This window comes from Corvus kubaryi, unplaced genomic scaffold (genome assembly GCF_017639235.1).
Source record: "Corvus kubaryi isolate FWS band 111438036 unplaced genomic scaffold, C.kubaryi_AGA036_p1.0 37384, whole genome shotgun sequence".
Lineage (NCBI taxonomy): Eukaryota > Metazoa > Chordata > Aves > Passeriformes > Corvidae > Corvus > Corvus kubaryi.
In genome coordinates this window covers 2,005,752-2,027,375 of record NW_024581126.1, presented here as the reverse complement: position 1 = coordinate 2,027,375, position 21,624 = coordinate 2,005,752, and the positions used below count along the sequence as shown (strand labels likewise).

General features: G+C 42.0%; 2 long non-coding RNA genes across 4 annotated transcripts in view; one reads left to right on the top strand and one right to left on the bottom strand.

Moving 5' to 3' along the window:
* Positions 1–6,086, bottom strand: part of LOC121668089 — a 69,154-nt gene extending 63,068 nt beyond the window's left edge. The window contains exons 1-2 of one of the 3 annotated variants that reach the window (XR_006017248.1): positions 5,937–6,086; positions 5,569–5,692 (exon numbers count right to left, since the gene is read on the bottom strand). This is a non-coding gene — a long non-coding RNA (uncharacterized LOC121668089). Of the gene's footprint in view, positions 1–5,568; positions 5,893–5,936 lie in introns of those variants that run through there. The other 2 variants (XR_006017247.1, XR_006017249.1) reach the window with 2 other exon arrangements.
* Positions 1,380–20,407, top strand: LOC121668090. The gene is made up of 2 exons (XR_006017250.1): positions 1,380–1,717; positions 19,974–20,407. It is a non-coding gene; the product is annotated as an uncharacterized LOC121668090 (long non-coding RNA).
* The last annotated feature ends 1,217 nt before the right edge of the window (positions 20,408–21,624 follow it).

The following is a 21,624-nucleotide window of genomic DNA, read 5'->3' as shown; positions in this document are numbered from 1 at the left end:
ATTTTATTTTTCTAGAGATCCTTTGGTTTCATTACATTGTGTACACACTTCATACAGGGATGGCTTCATTTTACACAGAAGCACAACAAAAGTGCCAATCCTTCCCATAATCTGCTTCTATACCACGACCAGTTTTGGTGGCTACAAAAAGAGTTTCCATAATATACCCTTTACTTGTATCCAGGGTTTCCTGGGGGGAAAGGGGTCATTTCTTTAACATTTTTCCAAGAGAAGATGAGAGCCAGGAGATCTCATTGTTCATCTCCTTTATTCCCCTTCTCCTCCTGCCCCAGGACATTTTGTTGTCAAGGTTGGATACCTGATTTTTTTGTTGTTCTTCTTTGGGGGCTTTTTGGTTGGTTGGTTGGTTTTTTGTTTGTTTGACAGTTTAAAGCATCCTTAACTTTAACATCACAATGAGGTAAAAGAAAGTTTTGGCCTCATGGCATAACTCCACTGACTCCAGTGGAAGACCAGCAAAGATCAATCTGTTCTACAGCATTCTTTAAAAAAAAAAAATCACATAACTTTTATATGAGTTGTAAATCGAAGGTATTGGACCCACGAAACCCCCATGCAACCAAATTATACAAGGAGGAACTATGTAAAACCCCGTGAATCCTGATATGTAATTCCCAGGTGGATCAGGTACAGCTTTTTTTGCCTGAGATTTCAAAAACTCTACTTTCATTTGGATCCCCCTAGGGCAACCAAAATACTTTTTTTCTTCTCCTTTGGTTAAAATGTTTATGCTTGTCTCACTTCCCAGAGCCACAAAGTCCAAAAACTGGATCTTCTTCATTAAAAATAAACAGGAATTCTCTAAAATACTCTGCTTTTCCCTAAGAATAAAACCAGGAGAGGGCTGCTACTCCACGTGAGCTGATACTGCTTTAAGCAACCTGGGCTAGTGGAACATGTCCCTGCCCATGGCAGGATGGGTGGAACAAGGTGAATTTTATGGTCCCTTCTGATCCAAGCCATTCCATGATTCCACTAAGAATTAGAGAACTGATACATTACACCCATTTCTGTCTTTTGCCAGCTCTGCCAGTCTATATTTTGACCCTGTATATATTGCAAACGTTAAATTGTGAGCAAACATGAATAATTTAATGGTAAAATACTACAAAATCAGCCATTCCAAAGAAAATGTGAAGTGGAAAGAAGGAACTCGTCCATCCTAGGAAGCACTGGAGAGGTGAGAGTCTGCAGAAGGAGGTGGTGGAGATGTTCTGCTTTTAGATGATGGAACCATAATGAAAAGTCAACTTTTCAGGCCACCCACTCCGTGGCTCAGAGCTCCCCTGTCTGACATCAACCCACATCTATGTCAGGATGTATTTTTAATCTGTCCTAGAATGATGTCATGCAATAATCAAACCACTGTAAATATGGTTCTTGTCGTCACCAATGAAACAAAATTAGCTTTTATACCAGAGAAGAGCTTTTAACCCAGCCAGTGACGTGATCGGAGGGGAAAGGGCTTTAACAAGGAGAGAATAAATCTTGGGCTCTTCAAATGCAACGCAGGTTCAAGTGCAAAGCTTGAGTGCTTTAAAAGGAGAACTGCAACTTACACATTACTGGAAAAAGAGTTGGGAGAAGGGAGAATTCTTTTCACAAAACAGTATCAACATGGAGACAGTAAAACCCTGGAAAAGGTAATGGTGAAGCACTGGAGGAGTAACTCAGAGTTCTACCACAAAAAAGGCAGGTAAGTTTTTCTTTTGGTGTCTTAAATCCTAGATAAAACTTGATTCTATCCATTTGCCTCCTGGCATATCCAGGCAGCAGTGGGTTCATCTACTTTGCTTTCCATCACTTACATCAAAATTTCCTCCTTTTTCAAAGAATTCAGGTGCTGTGAGGGCAGGGGGGAAGAAGGGAAGGATTATGGTAAAGGGAATATACAAAGTTGTAAATATTTTATTTTCATATCCATATAAGAGCATAAAAAGAGCATTGGAAAATAACAGAAACTGAACCACAGCTGCTTTATATACATTCTGGTGCTGTTTCTCCTGTGAGAGTGGTCCTGATGTATTCCTCATCTGCTCCACAGATCATTTTAATTAAAGCATTAATAGATTTCAGGCTGTCAAAGCCAGAGTATCTGTATACAGCCGGTGTCAGAGTCTGTATCTCCACTCACACACTCCCATACGTTTTGTTCAGCCTATTATTGAATTAATCAAACACGGCAGCCACTCCTAATGACTTGTCTTAATCAGCTGCATCCATCACGGTGCAGGCAGGGCTGGTGAGCCCTGCCACAGCTACACGTGCTGAGCTCAGCTGAGCCATGTTCCCCCTGTCCCCCGTGCAGTCACATTCATCCTGCAGTGCCACAAGCCACCAGCTCCTCTTTGTCACCGGTGGGAGACGCAGCTGCAGGCCCTGCTAGGCTGAGGCACTGTCCTGCCAGCTCTGGTGTAATAGCAGCAGAAATTGCACATTTGCCAAATCCAAAAAGGTGGATTCTGTAGCTGTCAAAAAATACCCAGCTACTCTGTCATGTTTCCCCAGGTGTTCCAAGGAAGTTGTGCTTTCTCTCTAACAGGGAAACGGCTCCTGCAGTGTTGCACAAAAACATGCTCAGATAATTATTTTCATATTTTCAAGTACACAGGAATCCTCACATTCTACACATTTCCCCCACTTCCGACGCAATTGGATTTTGGTAGGTGATTCATACAGCAGTGGCTTCAGCTTAACCCCTTTGAGTGCATCCATCATTTTGGTCAGGATCATAAGTAACAGTGCCTCTCAAAAACTAAATAACATACTTGAGTGAAATACTCATCTGTTATGTACATGTTTTCCATCCAAATAGCTTCACCTAATAACTCATGAAAGCCTGTAGTAGAGGAAAATGATGAGATTAAACATGATGCTTTTTGATACACTTGCTCCCTTCCATCTCAGAAGAACAGTATTAGCTAAAGCCATTCATTTTGTCTAAAAGGATCTCTATAATGCTTCATCTGCTTAACAATTTCATTAAATTCTCCATCCCTGGTAGAAATGAGGTGCAATTTAAAGCAGCCAGGGATTTTAGCTGCCCTTATCACTATGGGGGTGCAGCAAATCCATATTTATTCAGTCTAACATCAGTGACATGATCTGTATGTTGCAGGACCTCCCAGGATGTGACTCATGAGGCTGGACTCGTGAGGAACAAAGTGGTGTCCTCTCACCATTGCCATTTGTCACAGCATTTGTGAAATGCTGGTACCAGACAAATACTGACCATCATCAGCAATTATTACACTAACCAACAATAATTACAGCTGCATAAATGAAAAATCATTTCAAACCAACAGGCCCATGTCACCACCAAATCTCAAGCCCCGTAATACTCCTTGCCTTTTAACAGACACTGGTTTCAGAAGGCTGGAGAACAGATGAGGCGGCTTTCATCACACCAAGCAAATTAGGGAATACTTTTCCTGCCAAACTGAGAACGCGGAGGTGGAAATCTCTCTGCTGCGGCACGAGCAACCGGAATTCTGGCATTACCAACACTTTCAGAGGTTGATTTGCTTTGAAAAAGTATGTTGCAATGTTGTGTAAGGCAGGTTCAGGAGGTACTTGCTGATGGTTTTGAAGACAGTGTTAAATATTATGCCTTCCATAGTCAACATAGGAGACACAGGTAACTCTCCCTCCAAAAATCATGGTGTGCTGTGCACACATCACAAGTTAAATTTTACTTGACTGTGAAGATACTGCATCCCTCAGCTCATAAAGCAGCAGGAAACAATGTGTTCTGGAAAAAAAATATTTGTTGGAAATCCAACTGTCTGCCTTGCCTAGAATGGGTTCAACATACGCAGGTGTCGGCCTTACGAGTGCCACAGGCAGGATTGCACAAAACAGAGGCATTTTTGGAGTCAAGACAGTTCACACTCCTCTCGCAACACCCAGTCACTCATCCAGCCCTTTTATCCAGCTTATTCTCCTGGTGCCTTGCATGCCCCACTTTGGGAGGCAGAAGAGGGATCAGATCCCCACAGGGAGGCTGCTGGATAGGGAAACCTGCTGCAGCAGAGCAGCTGTGGATCAGAGGAGGGAAAAAAGAACTGTGCTCCCTAGTTTTAATCCCCTGCAGGGCCTAAGGCTCTTAAAATATTCTCATTCCATTGCTGCAGGGCGTGTTGTGGGTTTGGTTTTTTTCCTTTCTCTCTGTAAATCAAATGCATGATTTCGTTTCTGCTTCCAGTTTGAAGTACACAGAAAGTTTTCATGATGCCCACACAAACGTTTGCATACTGAATATTTAAATACAGGAGCAGTATCCACATCAGTTATCAGGGCAAATCGTGCCCTCAGGAGGATGCACAGCACTTTAGAATCCAGCAAAATTTCAGCCCAGTGAAGTTTTATAAAGGATGGAAATGCCACACTGGAACAAACGGTAGTTTTATTCTAATGATTCTAATAGGATTTAACCAACTCCTGTATCAGTCAGACCTGCCTCTAGGAGAGCCCCCACATCTTCAGCAGCACCCTGACTGAAGCAGCCCTCTTCCACCCACCCATAGACAAAGGGCTCTTTGATTTGAAATGCAATGTGGCTGAGCATTAATGACCCCAGAAAGCTTTTGAAGGGGCTACAGAAAAATAATTCTAAACAGGGATTAGCAATGGAAGCTTCTGTTTGTTTCTCAGTAGCTGAGTACAGATGGTAAACAAGTAGGTTTGGGGGAGGGGGGGCGTTATTCCTGAAATAACAGAATAAGGAAAAGTTGAAGACACAACAACTGAAAAATATTCTGAAAATACTGAAAATAACAGAGTTCAAGGAAAGGGGAACAACAACAGAGATGCTATGCATTTGCACACACATTTTGTTTTTTGAAACCCTCAATCTGGAGAGAAAAAACTACTCTCAAAAAACAGTGGTCACCGTGGCTCCTGGCCTGATTTTTAAGCTGCTGGCTGGAGGTCAGCTTTAAGCAGGGCACTGTGACACCCAGAGCTCCAGCCAACAGACATTGATTCCACTGCAACTCAGTGTAATATATTGTGATGTAATTTTCCATCTGCAACACTTCTGAAACAGTATTTGACATAATTCTCCTGTATTTATTATCTGTCTGGGATCACTCTCCCTTTCCTCATACACATCACCTTGCAGAATGAGTTTCAGAATCAAATTCTGATCTCAGTATGGGTGTATAGAACAGAGGTGCTGTTTGAGAACACAAGAGAGGCTCCTTGTACAAGCTCTTTCATATCGGTGCCTTTTAATCAGAAAAAATGACAAAACTTTTCTTTTTCAGACACTCTTCAGCTGCTGACACCCTGACAAACACCTATTTCCCCTCAGATCCCATATCCTGAACCAGTACCTGAGGTCTGACACTGTTAACACACACCTTTCACACAAGGATGAACCCCCAGTACACATGGGGTCTCAAAGCCAGGTACATGCTCCTGGTCCTACATCAGGGAATAAGGGCCACACAAAGCTCTTTCACTCAGCAGTATTTTCTCTCTTGTTGCTGAAAGCTTTCAGACCCCCATTCATCCCCCCCTCACCAGACACCACAAGTTACCTACCTTAGAAGACACAGGCTGTGTGAACAGTGAGCCAGGAAACACAGGATATCTAGGCATGAAACAGATCACCTTCTGAAATCAGCTAATTCGCATTCCAAAATCCCCCGCTGTAGCTGAAGCAGCCCTGGAATGAGAAATGTTTTGCCAAAGGTCACAGAGCCACCAGAGATGCCCTTTTGCACCAGCCTCTGTGCCTGCAGCCCTCTGCCCAGCTCCTCACTGGTTCTTTTCTTCTGCTCTCCTCACATTTAACCTTTTCTTGCCTTTGACCGTGTTCTACTTTATTCCATGAGCCACCCCGTCCCATTCCCTGTGGTTTCTGTGTCTGACTGGAGGGTGAAAACACCCCTAAAACATCAGGATCTTACACTGTAAATCAGGACAACCTGTTCTTCTGTCTTCCAAGTCGTGTGGTGTATTTTCCTGGACCAGATTTAGTTACATACATGAGATTGTTACATATGTTTAGTGCAATATGTCTTGGGGTGACTTTATGATGTGTATCCCCTATCGCTGCCCTATGCCCAGGAATTAATTTTGTGCCTTTCTATGCCTTTAAACTGAGCCTGGGGGGGGGGGGGGAACTGAGCAAAACTTCTTCAAAGCAGTTTGCAGCTTGTTCAAGGCCACACAGAGATAGAGACGGCTCTCTGCGTTCAGCTGCGGTGGGAGAGCGAGAGCGGAGGGAAGCACCCTGCTTGCTTTCTTTCCAGCCAGCTTTCAGCCAGTTTTTCAGCTCCTTTTCCTCCAGAGAATTGCCCTTTGTTTTCCTGGAACTCCGATTTTTTCCCTTCTTCTCTGCTGGACAGTTTCAACCTCAGAGCACATCGGGAGGACTTTCCACCGGGCACAGAGGGCCTGGCCCTGGGCCAAGGCCCAGCTCCGAGGAGACCAAAGGGAGGACTCTGACATTTTTCCCAGGTTTTTCTCCACAGCAAAAGATTTTATTATTTAGCATTATTATCCTTTTCCCATGTGTTTGTTGAATAAATAGTTTTTATCTCTTTCACTTTCCTTCAAGGCAAAAGGTTTTTTCCTGAACCTGGTGGGGGAGGAGTGGTTTGTAACCTGCCTTCTCTCAGAGGATATATTTCTAAATTCTAAACCGGCACATAATGCAATAATGAAACTCCTGTCTCCTTTAGTAATGCCCCTTCCACTCACTCTTTCTGCTTTGCTTCCCAATGTGCTCCCTCTAGGTGGAGGAAGGAAAGCATTTTGGGGATTGTTTTTCCCCTTAGAGAGATCCAGATTCCACCAGCATAATGTTACCTGTCATTTTTTGACACGTACTTAAGACAGCAGAATTTATATCAGTCAAATTTTAACAAGAATTCAAACTTATGTGAAAGAATCCCATATAAATGGAAGCCTATCACAAAAATCAGTGCAGTAGGATTCCCACATTTTAAACACTGGATATTTTCTGAAGCTTTTCTCTCCATGATCAGAACTCACAGAAATTGTTGAACCTACATAAATGAAGCACGGAGCTACTAAAACACTTCATTATTCCTTCTGAGCACTGTTCAAATACCAGTATTTACCTCTGAGGCTGTAACAAAATTGCATGTTTCTGCTCTGGCAGGAAGAGCCTTCCAGAGTCAATATTCATATTGCTGTGGGGAAACACATTTAATCTCCACATAAGCTCTCCATAATTTTATTATTATTATTTATAAGACAATGTATTGGGTAAATAGCAGCAGCTCCATCTATGTGTGGTGTTAACAGGAAGGTTTCAGAGAGCAGCAATTTGTAAATCAGCCTTTTGAAAGTGAAGGTAGGGACACAGCAGCCTCCCACTGCACTGAGAAGTTCTGCAGAGCCCCTGAGATCACCCTTTGAACCTCCTCCCTAAGTTCCACACGAGCCTGGGGGCTTAGCAGCAAGTTGTCCCTTCTCTCCAGTTCATACACATCGTTTTTACTGAATAAAGTATTATCTCCAAGCCAGAGCAGGAGGGGTTTTAATTTAGGCACTGCACAAACACAGAGCTGGAAGGAAAATACACTTTTCAGAGGAGTGTAATTATCCAGAAGAACAAACTTGGGAAAGAACTTGGAGGGAAGAGTGGTGCCACACAGTGCATTCGCACAGATGTGCGAGGGTGAAGTGTGCTAATGGCTTTACAGACTTCTTGACAGAAAACACTGATTTATTGACTATTCCTGATGGTGATATTAATATTAATCTTATTCTTTTTCTCCAATTAAAGGTTTTATATTCCAATGACATTGTAATCATAAGTAAAAAAGAAAAAAAAAGGATAGAAAATTAAGGCCAGCCTGCTTGTAATGTTCAAGAAGATAAGTGTTCATTATAGCAATTTTATATAGTGGGAGTTATTAATTTGGCAATTCAATTGCTCAATGACTGTGTCGTTAATAATCAGGTGATTATAATGAAACAAATACTCTCAGTTGTGGAGTTAGACAATGAAACAGCCCTAAAGTGGAAAAACAGAATTATAATGTTTATGTTTTCCTCAAATTTATGCTATAAAGTCAGTGCATAGACTAAATTTTGGTAGCAATTTCTTCTTTTATATCTGTAGGCTATGTGCCTGCCTTCACTTTTTATTATTACTGTTAAAGCTACGTTATAAAAAGGACAGAGGAGAAATTAAGCTGGAAAATTTGATGAAGTATAAAGTATATATTTTTGCTTTCAACGTCTTATCCTCTTTAAAATTAAGCTCTCCCATTAAACTAGAGGTGGCTTGTCACTGCATTGCCTTAGAATAATAAAAAGATGCAGAGGAGCCATATCTGCTTAATTATCACACTTTCCAAAAAGCGACCATGCTAAGTTTAAAGAGCAGTAAAACTTCAGCAGGCTTGGTCACCATACTTAGAGGCTTAATAATCCCTCATACATGAGGGATTTTTTCCTGCTGTAGTGTCTCAGAGCTGCTCTGTTTTGGAGACCCTTCTTCCTTTTCAGATGTGATAGAAAGTTAAAAAGCCCCACAGCTTCAATGCACTTTCTAACCATGCCAGGTGGTGTAATAAAATAAACTACCTACCATAAAACCACTTAGCTTGGAAAAGACCTTCAAATCCTCAAGTCCAGCCATAAATCTGACCCATCCCTACAGCCCTCCCTGCTCCTGGATCCTTAGACAATAACTGCAACAGAAATATTCTCAAGTTTTGATATCCCACAGTTTTATTCTCTACTGATAAAGTGAAGGAACAGGAAATACGCTTTTAAATTCCAGGTTAAAATGAAAGAAACCTGAAACAAACAGTTGTTTTTTCTCACATGTACAAGGGATTTAAAAAAAAAAAACCTAATGAAGGAGCTGAAGGAGCAGGTGCTCTGGAAAAAACGCAACAACTGGATGTGAAAGCTTGAGAAAGAAAGATCAGTGCAGGTACTGTTTCATGGTTTTCTCCTTAAAATATTGCAGGGACACTGAGAAGTTGTCTGCTGGACATATTAACTCATTCTTCTAGCAGAGGACCATTATTTAAATTCACTGTGTTATTCCATTACCATATGGAAGGCAACTGAGGACATAGTGTAATAAAAATTAAAATAAAAAAGGGAGTTTCCTATGAAAATTTGAAAGAGAATATCAGATCATACAACCAATGTCAAAAACTATTATATTTTAAATTATCTATACTTTTAATAAAAATTATAACCTTAATCTAGCTAAGATTTGAACAAAATTAATATAAAAAGCAGATATATTTATGATCCCTTATGATCACTATTGTCTGCTTCTTTTCTAATGGAATAGGGACATATTCATCCAATTTACAAACGCACAACTTCAAGGAAAACCACTTCAAGACCAAAGAATAGAACTCCTGGATTCTTGACTTAATTCAACCCATGTCTACCGGGAGAAGGGCAAAAGGAGGGTGTCCCTCTAGGAAAATAACAACACTACTATAAAGTAGGAGCCATCTGTTTTGGGTTGTTACTTCTCTTTATGAATAAATATAGCGTAAACTGAATAGCTGAGCAGAAATTAAAATCTTATATGAACCAAAAGGATTTGGATCATACCTCCAGACTTTTGTCAAATGCTAAACGAACCAGTTTCTGAAGGCTGGAAGAGCAGAGGAAAACACATATGCTGAACAACCCCTGAGACAAAGGAAGCTAAACTCAGATTACTTCAATTTTCTGAAAGGTTTCAGCAAAGGTTATACAGGATTTCAAATATAGAAAGCAAATAGGACAAGAACTGGCATTATTGCTGGCATTTCTAGCATTTACTAATTTGGGTATTTACACACTGGGAAATCTCTGCATAATTTCACTGTTTAAATCCATCGATGGAAGGTGCATTGACATTTTTGGTCAGTGAATTTGCTTTAGTTCAGAAATAAGGTTTCTTCAAATTCTGCTAAGAACTGCAAGGGAGAAAATGGGAGGAAGAACAGGCAATTGTGACTCTGCCTTCTGTTGAAGATGGGTGTTTTTTTTTCCATACTCTGTCAAGGAAAAAGAGAAGAAGATAATGGTTAGAGCGCACTGCAGTGACACAGTGCCGAGGTTCTTTTTCTGGTGTCTGTTTGTTTGTTTGTTTGTTTGTTTGTTTTTGGGTTTGAACAGGTCACTATTGTGGTATAGTTCAGATATTCTTCATTCCCATTTGGAAAGTCTGAAGGAGGACGCTCAAATACAAGAGAACTCTTGGAATAAGAGCTCCAAAACCCCAAAATATATTTGTTTGCTACATTATTTGTAAAGGCAGTAGCAAACAATACATGAAAATAAAGTGAAACTAAAATTCCCTTGATGCTAAGGAAAACCAGGCAATGTTCTACTCATTTATTTAATAAAACCCAAACAAAAAAACCAAAAACCTACCAAAATCTGTTACTCATACAGAATGAGGCAAATTTTGTGAGGTTTGGAGATTAGTTATGTCAGTAATGCAGAGCTTACTGTCCTTCCAGCTCATAGTTTAAAAAGGTAATTTATATGATTTTCTTTGATCTCTGTAGATTGTTGGTCTTTCTGTCAGAGCCTATTGGAAATGTTCCTGATGAGATAATTGTAAAATTAATAGATTCAACATGAAACTTGATTAAAAACAGCCCACTTGATTTCAAGAGCAGGAACACAATAAATACTCAATTGTCTTGCTGGAATTCATCTAGTTTGAGGGGGAATATTGTGTGTAAAGACTGTATCAGCTGGACTCAGGAAATTCTGTTAGGTTCACACAAGGAAATTTCCTTTTAACGAACCCATGAGGGTCTGGACTGGAGGGAAAGCCCCAAAGAGACAAGGCATCTGGCAAAATATAATTTTCAGGCTTTTTATTACCACCCAGACCACTCTGTATTTGTGTTTTTTCAGAGCATGGAACAGATAGTGCATTTTTGTTTCTGGGAAGAAAAAAAATCTAAAAATTGAAGTAATACCCAACTACACTTTCAGTTCTAATTTGTCAGATTATCTTGGCACAAAGTAGATAATAAATCATGACCCAAAAGTTCTTTTTCACTTAAGATGCCTCTTCTGAAGGGTTCTTTCCTTCTGATTAAAGATTTGAATCTTTAAATTGCCCTGATTACAAACTGCCAAACAACTCACGGCGCCAGAGCATTCTCGAGAAGTTCATCAGCCCAGCATCCAGCACAGCCACCAGGCCTGCAGGGGACTGAAGGACGTGGCAAAGGCACTGGGGCAGGGGTGGCTGCCAGAAAACCCAGCCAAGGCAGCGCCCATTTTCCCTCCCACAGGCAGCATCTTCAGCTAAGAGAGCATTTGCAGCCACGGAGTGAGTTCAGCTTGAGCTTTAAATCACACAACCTCTTCTGGGGGGAACTCATCCCTGTGCCATTGCTGGTGTGCTCTGCGAGAGCTGTATTTTGTGAGACACGTCTGACACTGATGACAGCAAAGACAGTAAATCCATCATGCTTCAAACAGCATTTTTGGGAGAATTAAGAGAGGCTGTTTCTGCTGGCTGAAGCCTCCTGTCCATGAGCCTCAGCTTTCCCCTTCAGCCGGCTCTTTAGCAGCAGGAATGCAAGCGGGAATCATATTGTGAACAAACAGTCTGACTGCTGCAAGTCTACTCTACATCTTCATAGAAAAAATACAAATTAGCGTGTTTCTTCTATATATAATGGAAGCAAATTGCCTGGAAGAAATCCTACAGCTACCCACTTTACGATTTACTTAAGACAAACATTTATTTCCAGTCAGAAACAATTCAGTGATTTTTTGACAAAGGCAATTGTGGAACTTCTGGGGTCTGTACAAGGAAAGGCTGTACCAAGGAAAACAAACACACATTTACAAAAGGGACTCTTATTTTACTGCTGTATAAATTATGACATCTCAGTATCTGGGTTTAGCTGTTAAAATACTTTTGACATCACTGTATCACTTGAGGAAACCCTCTTTTATTAAGGAAAGAACAAAAATCATTTTAGTCCCTGGAACAAAATTAAAATCCTATACCAAACAAAGTTTCCTTTGAACAAAAAGAAGAACAAAAGACTCCATAAAGCCTCTCAAAGATTTTGTTTCTGCCAGCCTGACTTATAGGAAAGGCCTTCAGACACATCAGCCAGGCACAGACAGCAGAGGGGAAGTAGAGCAAAGATGAAGAAGGTCCTGGTGAGCTTGTTTCCAGATCCCAGCAGGAAAACCACAGCACAGTCAGGACATTGTGTGTGCACAGACACAAAACCTTGTACATTTGTTTTTGATCAACTAAGTTTACTCTAAGTTTAGACCCTCTGAGCCACACATATAAGACTAAGAAGAAAATAAGCAAAATACAAACAAACAAACAAATCCCCAACAAACCCCAAAACTCTAAAAAGCCCCACTCAAGCTCATCTCATATTTTCACTTATGACTATCCTACTAATAAATACGTTTTTAAAGAGACAATTAGAGCAAATATTACCAACCTTCATGCCTATATGTGTTGAATTGCATATTCAATTTTTTACATTTAATTTTAGTGCAGATCTATAAGGGGAAATTGGTAAACACAATTTATTATACAGAAGCAAAGAGGAAAAGGGATTACAGTTTACTGTCACATTTGCAACCCTCAGAGCACAAGCACATTAGAATAACTCTATTCCATTAGATCCTAAACCCATCTCCTCCTGCCTCCAGCACTGGGTAACCAGGAAGGGGAAAAATGTTCAGCCTGTGCTACTTTCTCCAGCACACCGTGCCAGCCTTGCCTGTGTAAGGAGGAAAAGAATAATGACATAACTGGGCTTTCTCTGCACTGACAAGGGATATCTGGGGTTTAAAATGCTGCAGAATATTATCCCCAGGCTTTAACAGTCCCTGGTTCTTGCATTTCACACATCTAACTACCCATACATACACTTGGAGCTGGAACCCGAAGAGATGATAAAACAGAGCCTAATTTTTGGATGAAGGTCAATATCTACTTACAGGCTGTGTTTCAGCTGCAGGTACAAAGGTATTTAAAATGAAGAGGTGATCAGCATGTCAGGCCATGTTCACCACCACAAAGTTTAGTATATTAACAGGGGCCAGTGACAGCACAGTAAAGGTGAAATCCCCCCTCCTCAAAAAAACAAAAAAAGCAGCATCAGTTTCACCAAACCAGGAGAAAATCCTGCCTTTTCCATTTGCCTGATTCTCTTTGGTTCCCTTTTAGTTTTAAGACACTGTCACTGAAGTTTAGACATATGTCACATCATCCAAGGGAACCTGAGAGGAAGATTGAGCATTAGGAAGTTTATGCATTCACTCATGCATCTGTAAAGCATTGGAAAACCACACACTTATCGAGATGGGCACAGGCAGAGTGGTTAATTTTTACTTTTTTTCTCCTGTGCACTAATCCCATGGAAATCTCCAGCAAATTACAGGCATGGGCACGGACACACGCTAGTAAGCAAAAGGCTGAAACCTCAGAAGTAAGTGTAAACCAGCAGGTTCTAAACACAACTGGTCAGCAACACCTCAGAGTCAGAGGTGTGGGCCAGCTGCAGACTCGTGTCCTGCCTTGCCATGGCTTTGGAGAGAGCACAGAGTTTTGCACAGGCTGCTTTCAGAGTTTCTGCCTTTCTGCCTGCTGAACGAGTCAACAGTCTGTCCAGGGCTGCTGCTGACAATTCTCAGCAGTAAAAGTAGCTGTTAAATCTTGAATTAGTTTGAAGTCAGGCTCATTAAATTTGGAAATGAGCTACAAAGATGTTTTCAAAAAGGATGAGCAAGTGAGTAAATTTTTAATTACTTATCAAGGAAGGGGTTTCAGTAGAGGTCGTCTTTGCAACTATGCAAAGCAATAAATATAACAGATTTATAGCTGGTTTTGTTTTCATGACAAACACCCAGGATTTGAAGGGAGTACAGAGATCAAAAATGGCTTGCTTTGACCAATATTTATGTAATATTATGTCTCCCAGCACACAGACAGAAAAAAGCATGAACAAAACATTCTCTCCTTCTTAAAGGAAATAATCCGTGTATTTACATTCAAACAAAAATAATGAGACCTTCTGTTCAAGTCATCCTAAAACTTCCTTACACTCCAGTCATACAAAGACACGCTTTGATCAAATCCTGGCACTTGTACAGCGACTTCAACTGCTGGAAGATTCTGCAGGTCATTCCTTGTAGCTCTGCTTGTTCATTCTCACATTTAATCTGCCTGCATCGATCCAACGAACGCGAATCGATAGCGACAAGGTGATGGACTGAAATCATCATTCAGGCCACTCTGGTTTATGGCACTCTGTGCTTTAGGTTCTGGCTTGCCCTAGGCCTGGAGTTTACCCTGGGTGCCTTGGACCTGGAGTTTACCCCTCTGCCTGCAGGAGCAGCGGTGCTGGACGGAGCAGATGCCCCTCACAACCTGCAGGGAATTTTGGGATGTGGTTTCCTTCCCCCACCACCAGGCAATTCCTCATTTTCTGCCATGGGTAATCCAGAAATCCTTTCCCTACCAGCAATTGTATCTGAGATCAGGAGACTTTGATGCACCCTGAAATGTAAATAATGCACAACACACAAATACCTTCTCTCAAAATCTTGGGTCTGGCTTTATCAAGGGCTTCCACAGCACCACAAATAGCTTTGAATGCATTTTAGTTGGTCAGAGAACGTCCTTGCACCCACTAAGCCCTTCACACAGCCATCATCACAGGACCAGATGGCTCTTGAGCTTCCCCACACCACCACCACCACCAAACTTGGACTGCCACAACCTGCCAGCACCAGTGCTCTGCATAAGGCAGCAGAATAAATCAGACCCACCATAGAGCAGCACTGGGTGGTTGCAGATGACAGGGTATTTTTGTTTCCAGAACAACAGATAATGGAGATTTTGAGGCTGAGAGAAAGCATGTCAAAACGAGAACCTTTTGCTTCTGAATAATTCTTTTCACTAAAGTTAGATCAGCTTCAATAACACATAACTGGGGAAAGGATACTCCGAGCAAACCTAGGAAAGATGCGACATGGCACCCCAGCAGAGAAAAAGAAGTGATCTATGGGAGTATGGAGAAGGGAACATTTTACATTATTACATGTTATTACATTATACGTATTATACATTCTTTTTCTACTACACAGCTGTGTTCCCTGGTTATGCCAAAGTGCAGTTTAGCCCTGACTTTCAATCCTTCCCTCTTCTGAACATGCAAAGGATTGTCATCCTTGCTCCAGAGCATGAAATCTGGCTGTAAGAGCTCATACTCAGCAGAGAGATTGCAGAACATATCAGTACCAGCAATGTTGTCTGCCACGTTGGTGAAACATCCCCACATCCTCTGAAATGCATTTCCATGACAGACTGGCTTCGCAAGGCCCAAACCAGTTTAGTTGATTATTTTCAGTACATATTCCCTCAGCACTCAAAAGATTTCAAAACATGACAACGTATTACTGAGAAGTATATCCTTTCTGATGAGAAGATCCAAGACTCTGAATTTGGAATATTTTCTGCATTACTAAAATCAAAAGCATTGAAAATCAAAAGTTTCAATTAAGTCAATCCCCAGTTTAACATTTCACGTTGTCAATTTTTATACTCTGAACCCAAAAATGTGACAAAATCAGTGTAAAGAAAATAAGAAACCATTAACTAGCAGAACTTAGCTGTAAATACCTCAACAATATGCAATGCTCCTGTGGTTTGGTAAATGTAATCTATTGATAAACTTCTCCCTTATGAAGTAGCCTGTCTGAAAAAAACAAGTCATGGAGTGATTAATTAAAAAATATATCAATAAATGACTTAAAAGAGGTTCTAATTTGAAAACTAAGTACTGATCATCTTGCCTCTCACTGCCAGAAAATCTGAAGACGCTGACAGAAATCAAGTACACTTTTACCTTTTTAAGGGTGAGCTCTGCCATAAAGAAAAGTCATCAGGAGCAATAGTTTTTAATTTTACTTAAGCATTTTTATTGTAAAGCCTCAAACTTGGAGTATTTAAGATTTCATTCTAAATGCTTACCAGTACTCTGAGATTAAGTGCAACTTTGAAGACCAGCATCAGCTTTTACAGCTTTTTAAAGTGTCATGAAGCAATAAACTGCATGATTTAGGTGGGTAAGGGAAGGTCCCAGAAAAACCTATCAGCTTTTGAGTAACAGTGGAAGGAATCAACTCCCAGTTTGAATTTCAAATTCTCCACGTATCTAAACTTGTAGTCTCCCAACATGCCCAGCACTTTCTCCTTTTTTGAGAAAACCAACACGACCATTTCTTGAGGGAGCACATAAACAGGGAGCTGGAGACTACTGAGGCACGGGACTTGCTCAGTCCTGAGGGATGCCTTGAGCCAAACTCTCTCTCTGTAGGATATATTTTTCCACTTGTGGTCTTTGGAGCCTGCCTTGCCATGAGGACACAGCACCAGCAGCTGTAACACAAAGTGCCTTCCCCAGCCCCTTCATCCCTCGCTGCTCCCACTCCTGCAGCAGGTGGTGGAGGGAGGATGAATTATCTCCAGAGGAACCTGCTGCTATTTCACTGCCGAGACTGAGGCTCAAACCACCGAGCTGCTACATCAAAGATCATTCCACTACCTTCACTTTTAGTCAATTTATGAGGAGTGCACTCTGTGCATTTTTCAACACAGACCAAAGGTACCAAGCTTCAGCAGATGGCACAGAAATATGCACTCCTAGTGCACGGAGCCAGGCTCCTGGGGCTCTGATTCCATGACAATGAGTTAATTTTCATCCCTGCTCTCTTTCAACTCATTCAAAGTAGGTGCTCATAGACTGGTCTGCACTCCTGCTACCTTGAAATGCTCTTCAGATGTGCCTAACCTTATTCTGATGTGCTTAACCTTATTCTGCAGCATCTCTTCCACCGCAATTTAAGTTCTTGCAGAAACCATCTTATAGTCTGTGTTCTAAATCTGGGTTCTGGACTCTGTGCTTGTACAATCAATGACAAAAAGCTAAGTGTTGTAACACTTAAATTCAAGACAACCTGGATTTTTATTTTGTCTCGTTTTGCAGTCAGCTACTAATCCATATAATTATTTATGTTTCAATATAAAATTCTTAATTCAAAATGCAAAAAGAAAAGCATCGCAGTTAAAAAGAATATAGTTTATCTATGTTTATACCTAATTAGTGTCGATGTATTTTTTCAAAATGCATCCAGGAATCTGGCAATTCAATTTCTGATCCCAAATCCACCAAGGTATATAAAGAACTGCACTCCAGTTATACAGACCACCCTGGATACAGTAGCATTTGTGCAGAGGCTATTTATTAAGTTCTGGCTTGGAAGACTTACAACGGGAAAAAGCAAAGTCATGCCAGGATGTGGTTGGTTTGATAAATAATGGAAGGAGATTTCATAATACAGAGCTCTATTATTCCTTCAGAGTAAAGTGCAACGGAGGAGGAAAGCTAATAACACAGCAGCATAAATTCCTCCTAATGGAGAGACAGGCAGATTGGTTCCTGGAGGGGGGCAGGATTAGGGTTTGTACAAGGCCTAACAGACGTAAGTTACTCTGGGTTTACTCACTGGTGAAGAGCTCAGCACATCCAGGCAGGAGGGGCAGCACTGGAGCTGCTGAGCTCCCAGACACCAGAACGCACCCAGGCTGCTCGGCAGCCCCCTGGCCAGCCCTGCCCTGCTAACAAGTGACGGTACAGCATGCAACCTGGCGTGATTTCATTTGAAAAACAAACCAATACATGAAATTGCATTATTCTTCTATAGGGTTGAAAAGCGCTCCAAGGTTTAGCTGCTGTCAGAACACCACGCTGCTAGGCAAGCAGCTGGAAAAAATATGGGAATTTTTGATGAAAATGAAATGCATTTCAGATCTTTAAAAACTTCCCTTCGTTCAGTCTGCATTTCTGTTTTTGTAACCCCCCAGGGTTCAGCCACCTTGTATTTTGTCAGTTCTATCTCTCCAGCCATCTACCACTGTCACCAGCTTCATTTGTGAGGGGGAGCGTGGGGGTGTGACGGAATCATGCAGTAGAGCTGTTTGAACGATTCGGTGTTGTCTGGGTATTCCTCTGCCATCTATCACCCAGAAATTTATACTGCTTTTCAGATCACTCAAAGGAATTAGAGCTCTTCAGGATATAATTTCTTTCCCTGCAATTTCTTTTCCTGGCAAAAATAAAAAGAAGTTCAATCTGTTTTCACTGAAAGTCCAAAAAAGTATTAGACCACACACTCATGCTCAGACAGCTGAACATAAAGGTGTCTGGCTCTATATATCTTAATTTTCCTCTCCTGAAATCAAGAGCAATCATTGTATGGATACGGTGCAAAAGCATGTTCAAAGTGAGCCTCAGCTGAGGCAGAGATCATTTCCTTCTGATGCAGTACAACACAATCAACATCTGTGGGAAACAAAAGCCTCTCATAAGGGCTTACAGAGCACAAACAAAAGAGCGGCCCGAGGGGCAGATAATCAGTTTACACAGAACTCACTGTAGCCATGTTATCAAGATGGAAAACAGCGGCAGAAATTAGGCTGAAGTGCACTAGCATTTTAGGATTGCTGAGAGTGCGATCAAAGAGGGCACACTGCACGGAGAACCACTCCCCTCGGCAGGCAGCTGGGGCCACTTGTCCCCTCAGCAGGCGGAGGGCTGAGCGGGCACTGCCAGCTCCCGTCCCACAGTTCTGCTGCCACCGAGGGCAGGCAGAGCCCTTGAGCTGTCACCACTCTCAGAATCCCCCAGGAGAACCCGGTAGCAGCTAAAGGGAGGATGGAGCGCTTTGGAAACCGTCTGCAAACTGTAACTCGAAACAGCCCAGCTCCCATCTCCTGCCCCCGCCGCCGGCTGCCACCAGCTCACCTGGACCTGTCCCCACCCTGGCCCTGGTGACACGGGGACGGCAGCAGTGGGAGAAGCAGGGATGGGCAGAGCTGAGGCACGGCAGGGAAGGCCCTGGAAGCGCTGGAGCAGCAGCGGGTCACGGGAGAGCAGCGGGAAGGTGAGCCCTGAGTGGGGAAGGGCTCTTCCATCCACATCAGCCGGAATCTGAGGTGAGGAGCACTGACAGGCTGGCCCAGTGTTCTGACTTCACAGAAATGCAGCTCTTCGGCCAAAAAGTGGAAAAGTAACTTAGAACAAAAAATATCCGTTTTCTCCAAATAGAAAGCTCTGTTCCATCTGAAATGTAGAATTTATTTCTGAAATTACATTTCATTTAATCAAAGCCTCTTTTCACCTTTAAAGCTTAATTTTGGGAGCTCTAAAAATAGAGCACAACTCAAAAGGGAAAAATTTGCATCTTTGACCCTCATTTGTGAATAATTTTGGTTCGATAACGATGGCTTTTCGTTAATGACCTCAGCATACCTTGTTTAGTTAACTGTTTATCCAAAATAGCTTCCCTGGGTCTAACCGTGGTCCCAGGGCATATCCACTTCTGTGCTACGTAAAGCTCTAAAGTACCATCCTCTGCCTGTCCCACTAGCATCACATCACAAAAATACAAAACTTTCTACTATATTTTCGGTACTCTGCCATTTTTCTCAACCATACTGTGTCATAACATGAAACATCTATTATTGCACCAGTCATAAGAGACCTCAGAGACTTGTAATAGATCGAATGTTACTAGCCCAGTCTGACATCAGAGGACTGAGGTCTAAAATGTTTCCTCAGAGGAACAAATGTCTGTAAATAACTGAATTGTGTTAAAAGGTCTGAGAGCAGCCACTTTACGACCTGCCCAGTGCCTGCTTTGAATGTGCTTCCCTATAGAGACTCCAGCAGCATTTTATAAATTTAACAGTTACTATGGAAAGAGATTTTTATCCCACAGTAACTACTGTCTGGAGGCAATTTCTTGGAATATATTTAATTAAAAAAAAAAAAAAAAAGCCTTAGGAGAAATCACCCCATTATATTTCAAAACCAATTATTTCTGTCATAATTCTGCTGATACTTTATGGGTATTGCCTTGTACTTTTAATACAGGATTCAGACTCCCTCTGCATCCAGGAGGTGCCATGGGCCAGCAGGTGTCATTCTGGGCAAGGACTGACCAACCACAGGTTGCCATTTCACCACGATGGAACCTCACTCTCCACACTCCGTATTCTCTATTGCCATCACCAAAGTAATGAAGCATCTGAGATGAAAGACAGTAAAAAATTCAGTATCACCACTATGAATTCTTCTGTTCCAGCTGCTTTGCTTCTCACTTCAAATTACAATCCTCTGCATAGCCACAATATCCTAAGCAATTGCACCAGAAGTGATTAAGATATTACACAAAAATGAAGGATTATCAAACTGAGGGAATCCTGGCTGGAGTACAGAGATGAACAGATGAGTAACTCTGATCCTGCATGGAAAATAAAGAAGTAAAATACATGTTCAACAGAATAAACTACCAGCTGTGACACAAATTAGAATTCCTCTCTTGACTTTCCTGGAGCTATGCTGATTTACATCAGGCAAAGATCTGTTCCATGGTTTAGCCTTGTCATGTATCATCAGTAGCTTCTTTACAAATTATTAACTGTGTGCTGGAGGCCAATGCTCTCCTGGGGTGCATCAGAAAGAGCATTCCCAGAAGGAGTGATCCTGCCCCTCTGCTCAGCCCTGTGAAGCACATCTGGAGTGCTGTGCCCAGCTCTGGGTTCCCTGGGACAAGAGAGACATGGAGCTCCTGGAGCGGGTCCAGTGGAGGGTAACAGAGATGATAAAGGGACTGGAGCATCTCTTATGAGGAGGGACTGAGGGAGCTGGGCCTGTTCAGCCTCCAGGAGAGATGGCTGGGAGGGGACCCTGCCGATGTCTGTCAGTGTCTGCAGGGAGGGGTCAGAGGATGGAGCAGGCTCTGCTGGGTCGTGCCCAGCAATAGCACACGAGGCAATAGACAGAAACTGATCCACAGGAAGTTCCACCTAAACCTGAGGAAGAACTTCTTCACTGTGCAGTGACTGAGCACTGGGACACATTGCCCAGGGAGGCTGTGGAGTCACCTCCCTGAGATATTTCAGAACCATCCGGACACAATCCTGTGCCATGTGCTCTGGGGTGGCCCTGCTTGAGCAGAGAGGCTGGACCAGGTGTCCCACTGTGGTCCCTTCCATCCTGACCACCCTGTGATCATTTTCTGTGTTGTTTCAGTTGTCTCCTCACTGCATCATCAGCAACACTCTTCAACGTCCAGTCAGCCTCCTCCCTGATGTCCTCCATTTCAGCCTTATACTACAGTGACTGTCACATAAGACAGTTCTTCTTGAAAAACGAAACACTTCTAAACCAGAAGTTATTTAGAGCTAGACCAGTTATTCACCGAGGATCTGACGTATTTGTTTTAAATATCTGTTCTCCCTCTTTGTCTTGGAGTGACTTTATGACGTATATCCCATATTGCTGCCCTATGCCCAGAAATTAATTTTTGTGCCTTTCTATGCCTTTAAACTGAGCCTGAGAGGGGGGAGGAAAAACTGAGCAAAACTTTTGTAAAGCAGTTTGCAGCTTGTTCAAGGCCACACAGAGATAGAGCGAGAGGGAAGGGAAGCACCCGGCTTGGTCTTCTTTCCAGCCAGCTTTTCGGCAGTTTTTTTTTCCTCAGCTCCTTTTCCTCCAGAGAGCTGAACTTTTGTTTTTCTCT